The sequence below is a fragment of the Acyrthosiphon pisum genome, unplaced genomic scaffold (assembly GCF_005508785.2).
Source record: "Acyrthosiphon pisum isolate AL4f unplaced genomic scaffold, pea_aphid_22Mar2018_4r6ur Scaffold_20663;HRSCAF=21772, whole genome shotgun sequence".
Classification (NCBI taxonomy): Eukaryota; Metazoa; Arthropoda; class Insecta; order Hemiptera; family Aphididae; genus Acyrthosiphon; species Acyrthosiphon pisum.
In genome coordinates, this window is record NW_021770047.1 from 3,501 (window position 1) to 11,136 (window position 7,636).

The following is a 7,636-nucleotide window of genomic DNA, read 5'->3' on the forward strand; positions in this document are numbered from 1 at the left end:
AAATTGAACGTGTTTAACGTGTTGTGTGAAATACCTGTGTACGGAAACGTCATCGATGTTTTCCACAACTCCGCATAGCGCGCAGCGTTTGACCATTTTGAATAGCCTAAAAACATCACAAACGAATATAATATAATCATAATATTAAGTGAAAAGTATAACTCGTCGTAAAAAAAATCGTTGCAATCGAATATAATGACTGTATCAGTTTGTTATCAGCGGTGATGTATGAGACTTGTGTTATTTTTAGAACGAATAGGTACACACCGGCTTACGTGAAAAAATAGAAAAATTACATACCCAGCTCGAAGTAGCACAAAAAATGGCGATAAAACACGTGTACTGCAATGGTAACGCGCCGAAACGGCCAACGGACTTACACGTCGACTTCGGCGACAGCTAATACGAATGCGGATATAAAAAACTTTACAAGTATTCAAAGTGTACGGAAAAAACACGAAACGCGCCAAGGCCAGCGGAAAACGATGTCTGTAGGTGGTGAAAATATTATTACGTTCGTTCGCGATACGCGCCGCCATGAATGCACCCGTAGTTTATCTGAATAGTATATAGTATAGTAGTAGATATAAAAGTTTACTTACCGGTATGTGAAAAGCGCTCAATGCAGAACAACAAAAGTCAAATATTAAAAGTCTGAATATTAAATATTAGGCTTTTCCGCGACAGTCGTTGTGCGTTGCAAGAGCGCCGGTCACGAGATGAGGCAGGTCGAAACGGGCGCGTGTCGCGTCGCCAAAGTTGTTCCCCCGCGGCTCCACTCCACCCCACTCCAAGCGTATAATGTCGCGTATAATAACGGTCGCACTGTAGTATCGCAGACCGCAGTGTCACTCCTAATTCGTAATAATATTGTTCGCCCACTTTTAAATGCAAAAACACATACCCATGTAAATTGTGGGTATGTACGCACACAACAATAATAAGAAGAAACGACCACCCGACCTAACGTACCCATATTTACCTACGCTTTTATAATTAAATTTATCTAAACGTAAACAGGTGTACACGTCATTATGTGTCAAGGTATCCGGTACCCACCTAACGCAAGCATGGTGACCGTTATTATTATTATTATTATGTTTATAAAGTTACATTTTTAGTATATTGGTGTCTTTTATCAGACACACGTGTAGGATAATTTTATAATATGTACCTATATCATACATCATTATGAATAATAAAATGAATAATAATATATGTATACAGGGTGATTTTTTAAGCATGCTCACCCCATTTTTATGCTTAAATTATGCATATATTCAAATTTTAATTTTTGGAATTTTTAAGTGTCATTAAAGACGATAATTTCGAGTACTTAGATTTTTCACAACATTTAAGGAGTATCCTGTGGCAATATTAACTTTTGTTTTTTAAATGACAACCTATATGTTTTAAAGCAAAATGGGATTCAGATAATTTTTCTGAAAATTTTGATGTATCGTAATCGAAATTTGAACGAAAACTTCCTTAGTTATTCTTCTTCAAATACTAAGGAATAAGGATAATATTATAGTCTATCTGTCTATTAAATACTAAATAGTTAATAAATGGATACGAGCTCAATTTATTATTATAATTCGGTGTGCAATATAAAATATTTGTTAATAATTACTACTTATTAAATGCTAATGGATTAATATTGCACCTGGCAATGTTCAAAACAAAGGAAATATAAAATAATATCCTTTTCATTTTATCGAGCATGTTATCTTTTAGCCTATATGACATAGGTATTGTTAACTTTTATAGCATACCTACAATAAAATACTCAATAGACAATAATAGTCAATATTCGGTAACATAAATATGAATTAATATATTGTGTACATGATTCCACGGTTCTATAGTTTGTAATAGGTAATCAATTATAAATTCATATAATAGAAATAAACATAGATATACACATATTATACCTATCTATAAATATGGAAACGTCCAGGAAACGGCTTCCAGATTACGCCCGTGTTTTAAGAGCGGGTAAAGTACAGTAATTTCAGTCATGGGCGTTTAGATAAAAGATAATTGCCAATAATTGCGATAAACCACAGACCAAGATATAATATTGTTCTATGATAAAATCGACTGAAAAACCCAGTGATTTAAACGCCATCTAGTAGCATTAATTTGGAAATATTATTCGCCTAGTCCTCTTTCTATTTTTTTTTCTAAGTCAAGAAATGAGTGTACATAAACAATGGTGTAGTAGTAGCATGATAAATTAATTTGTCATGAGTAGTAGTACAGATAGACTAGTCTATGACATAATCATAATATATGCGCGTTCATACCCCCTCGCTCGGCCCTCACCATCAATAATTTCACTAGCAATGAGATCAGAGTAGCTAAGTAATAAGCATATTATACAGAATATTCTATATGTATAACAAAGTATAGTACATTAATTAATGAGTATCTAAATTTTTTTTTTTTTTTTTTATTTTGAAAAGAAACAAGATCTATATTTGATATAATGAAAGAATAAAAAACAACAGCGAGATGAGATTAATAAATTAAATTTATTAAAATATAAATGAACATAAGGTTTTCTAATTTTTATAATACACAATACAAAATGAGAAAAATCCCAAACACAAAATATAGATACAATATGTATTATTATAAAATAATACCATTTACATAAAAACAATATTTTTTATATAAACATTTTTACATAGAAATTTAAATCATTAACAAATTGTTTTTTTCTAATAAAAGTAAAAAAAAAATTACAAAAGTAAAAATTTATTTACATGCTAAACAAAACAAATATATTTTCATTTTGGGGAAATATAAATTACCAATTAATATCATACACTTTGATTACATATCGTATTGCATCTAGCAATTTTATTACAAAATACTTTTTTTTTCTATGAGCAATAATATCAGTAATATCATAAGCGTTTAAGCATTTTTGTTTTTAATTAAATTTAAATCATGTCATATTATAATGTTGAAAAAATGGATATGTTTAAATGTTACATACAGTTTAATAATAATGCTACAACATCAGTTAAGTTATATACTGAACTAAGAACTTTATGATGACAACCATACATACACAGTCATTTGCAAGGATACAAATACATTTAGTTTTTTTTCAATAAAAAAAAATGTAAGATGTAAGCGAGTAATAAATTTAAAAAATACTGTTATGATTCTTGTACATTTATATAAGAATCCACATACACCATTATGTATCATATTAGGTTAGTAATCAAATTTTATAATTATTAAAACATTTATTAACACTTTTTTTAGTTATTTTTTTTTTATGATTATTTCATGGCTAAGCTCATAATTATTCACAGCAATCAATGAAAATTGTAGTAAAAAAGTTGTCTATATAACTGTAGATGAACTTCAAAACAAAATAGTAGAGGCATGTGAATCAATCTCTAAGGAAATGTTATTTAAAGTAACCCACCAAGAAGTTTTAAAGCAAATGGAAATATGCTTAAGGGTAAATATTTTTAAATATTTTGAACATTTATTAAAATATAAGGAAATGGCCATTTTAATTATTAAATGTAATTATATTTTATTTAATGAAAATATATATTTGTTTAATATAACCAGTGGTCGGGAGTAGCGCGCTCATTGTAGCGATATACTTTAGTGCGCTAGTAATTTTTAGTTAGCATAGCGAAAATGACCATTATTTTTTCGCTACCTTCAATACTTATTTGGTGATAGTTAAAACAACTATAATATTTATTTATTTACATTATAATAATGATGAGTATATTAATGCCTTTTTCGGGTTTAATCCACGATTAACTTGCGTAGTTAAAACCCGTCTAGTGACCAAATGTTAAATCAGTACAAACTATAAACTATCAATTTTCAATTGGAAAATTTAAAAGTGCAAGCTACTTTTTTTCGGGGACTAGCCGTAGCATTAGCGTGTGACAAAAAACTAGTAGCGTCCCGACCACTGAATATAACTCTTGTCTTTAATGTAACTAACCTAACCTATAACTACCAAATATCGAAGAGTGGCCACATTAATACTATAATATAAACCTTATTGCTTACGGTGCAGTTTCAAATTACAATTTAATATGACACACTACTTCAACTTCAATAGCTATAGATAAAATTGTTTACGGTCTGTATTAATTATTGAAAATATTAATAAGGTTTTATTGTAGATTCTTATATTAATGCACAGTTTAAATATAATTATTACTTCTAAAAAAAAATTTACAACTTCAAATGAAATGTAGAATTAATTGAAAATTAAAATACATTTGAATATTAAGCTAAAATTATTATCTTTAAATTAAAACATCTTACAATATTGGACCTAATAGTTTTATTTGACACTTACTTTTGGCTGTTTAACTAGGTTGAGTAAAAAAAAAATAAACTTTATGATATTAAATTAAAAATAATTATAAATATTACAAATATTTGTCTTCACGATTTCAATGGCTTATTATTAAATATTTACAACTAAATATGTAAAATTAGGTTTAGTTATAACATTCAGAAATATGTTACTTACAACTATGTGTAAATACTATCTAAAAATTATTTTATCCATAAAATATATCTCACAGATTGATTGGATATTTTAGGTTTTGTTATAATAATTGTATGCACAAGTCTTCAATATGAATGTTTGTTATGTTCCTGAAACGGCTGAAACCAAATATAAAAATTGAAATGACATTTAATAAAAACTAACGAATATAATATTACCTAATGTATTATATAAAGAAACATTGGTAATCATCTTAGAAGTGCAATATACATTAGAATAGAAATTAAACATAATAAATGAACATTGTTAACAAACCACAAGATTAAATTCCCTGGTAGTCTTCTCTCAAACTATCACTGTAGTAGTCACATGCAAGATTTTTGTGAAATAATAGCAATATCCACATTCCTGGTTAATATCTAACCTTTCTGAAAGTAAAAATAAATTTAATTTTTAAAACAATGAAGTTCATTTATTAAAATGTATTTATTTAAGTCTTTAAGCTTATGTACTTTTTATAAGATTAGGTACTTACACTTACACTTACTTATTACTTACATTTTAAAATAATGTTGCAGTACAGTGCCTACTTAATAAAATGTTCAAAAGTGACAATACTTTGTTCTAGTTTTTAAATTCCCATAATTATGTTGATTATAATTGAACATTTAAGCTAACATTTTGAGTTTCACAAAATAGAAATAACAACTAAGTATGAATTTGTTCTGAAATCAAATATAAAATAAAAAAAAATTGTTTGATATAAACTGAAAAATAAGTATAAAAAAATGTTTTACTTACAAAAATGTGCAAATACTATCTATAAATAATTTTATCCAAAAAATATGTTTTATCTCATGTTATAGAGATTAATACATTTTAAGCTCGTTGAGTATCAAGACGTCATGTTTGTAATGTGCCTGAAACCAAATACCTACAAAAATCTAAATGACATTTAATAAAAACTGAATAATGTTATATTAGGCACCTTTAGTTATGTATCATTTAGAAACATTGGTAATCATCTTTAAAGTGCATTATGCGTGTAGAAATTAAACACAATTAATTAACTTTGTAAACAGCATGAGATCAAATTCTTTGGAAACCCTCTCTCAACTCAGTCGTTGTAGTTACATGCAAGTTTTGAATAGGATAATAGCAATATCCATGTTGGTAGATAATATTCAACATTTCTGAAAGTAAAACAAATTTAAATTTAAAAACAATGAAGTTAATTTACTAAATATATGTATTTAAGCTAGTCCTTTTTATTACTTTTCGTATAAAAACTTACCCTTTTAAAATATTTTGCTGGTAGTCTACTCAAAAAAAATGTTAATGTCAACTCTTTTAAAAGAAAATTATTTGAACAAATCAAAATATTGACACTTTGCATAGTGAACACTTTACATAATATTCATAATTATGACAAAATAAATATTAATATGTAATATTAAAATTATATTAGGTATATCAAATACCTCGTCAAATATTATTATATTTTATACATTGTCATGGTAGTATTTAATATTTATAAACTAAATTCAATGACAAATCGATAACATCTAACCAGTCGTATCGGCTTCTGATAAGGAGAAATAAAAAGGGTCTACATATAGCACACTACTGATATTATGATGATATTATGACCAAAGCACGGTTTAAGATAGTACTATCTTAAACCGTGGACCAAAGGCAAAAATATGGTATAGCGCTCCAAGCGGAAATATTCCATGGAAATGTGATTCTATAGATGTTAACATGTGGGCACAAATATTTTATCTCACTGTTTAGGGTTATCAATATTTGGTATCTGTGTCTGTGTTTTATAAAATATGCCGTTTATTAATTATTATAGGACGAAGAAGAGGGCAAAGTACAACCTGTGTAATATCTTGATCAGTTCCTATTTATTTTATATTTATACAATTATCAAATATATCTTATCTTAAAGTTAAAGCACTTGCATAATCTAGAAGCAAACCGGACTTGTATAAATATGGATACATGTCTAGCAGCTATGTTTATTTATATTATAATATGTATTTCTAATCGATTATTACATATTATAACTGTGTAATTATGTAAATATGTCGCATTTGTCTTATCGACTACAATTGACTATTGTTCAGTGTATTATTGTAGATAGGTGTATACTGAATATGTTATAAAAATTAATTAACGATACCTAGGGTATAACATAACATGCTCGATAAAATGAAAAGGATATTTTTTTATATTTCCTTTGTTTTGAACATTGCCAGGTGCAATATTAATCCATTACCATTTAATAAGTAGTAATTATTAACAAATATTTTATAATTCACACCGAATTATAATTATTGAGCTCGTATCCATTTACAAACTATTTAGTATTTAATAGACAGATAGACTATATTATCCTTATTCCTTAGTATTTGAAGAAGAATAACTAAGGAAGTTTTCGTTCAAATTTCGATTACGATACATCAAAATTTTCAGAAAAATTATCTGAATCCCATTTTGCTTTAAAACATATAGGTTGTCATTTGAAAAACAAAAGTTAGTATTGCCACAGGATACTCCTTAAATGTTGTGAAAAATCTAAGTACTCGAAATTATCGTATTTAATGACACTTAAAAATTCCAAAAATTAAAATTTGAATATATGCAAAATTTAAGCATAAAAATGGGGTGAGCATGCTTAAAAAATCACCCTGTATATGGTATAGTCCACCACATATTTCTTGTTACATTTGTTAACTGTTATTGACAAAAATTACAAAGTACAATCCACAATGTATTTTTGACATTACAATCTGTATTTAATCATTATCTATGTTAGTATTCTATATGTTTAACAAATATATATTTTATTATTTTTTTTAATTTCACAATAATAATCTAATCTTAGTGTTAATTGTTCAATATAATATAAATTCCTTAGTCTATTACAATTTATTTATTTATTTATTTCAATATATAATATGCCGTTATGTATTTTCCCAACACCATGTTAATAATAATTAATATGCTTATAATGTTTGTGTTACTCAATATATTATTCCATTATAATATTTTCTTATATTTCCTATTCTTTTATTACTAATAAAAATTTAACCCTAAATTTTCCCCTTTTTTTTCTTC

At 26.9% G+C, this 7,636-nt stretch overlaps 1 long non-coding RNA gene across 1 annotated transcript; it reads right to left on the reverse strand.

The window, feature by feature from the left end:
- Positions 1 to 3,519: 3,519 nt before the first annotated feature.
- On the reverse strand, positions 3,520 to 5,247 carry LOC107884745. Its single transcript, XR_003840014.1, has 3 exons — positions 5,069 to 5,247; positions 4,826 to 4,938; positions 3,520 to 4,659 (listed from the first exon to the last, which is right to left on the reverse strand). It is a non-coding gene; the product is annotated as an uncharacterized LOC107884745 (long non-coding RNA).
- Between the last annotated feature and the right edge of the window lie 2,389 nt (positions 5,248 to 7,636).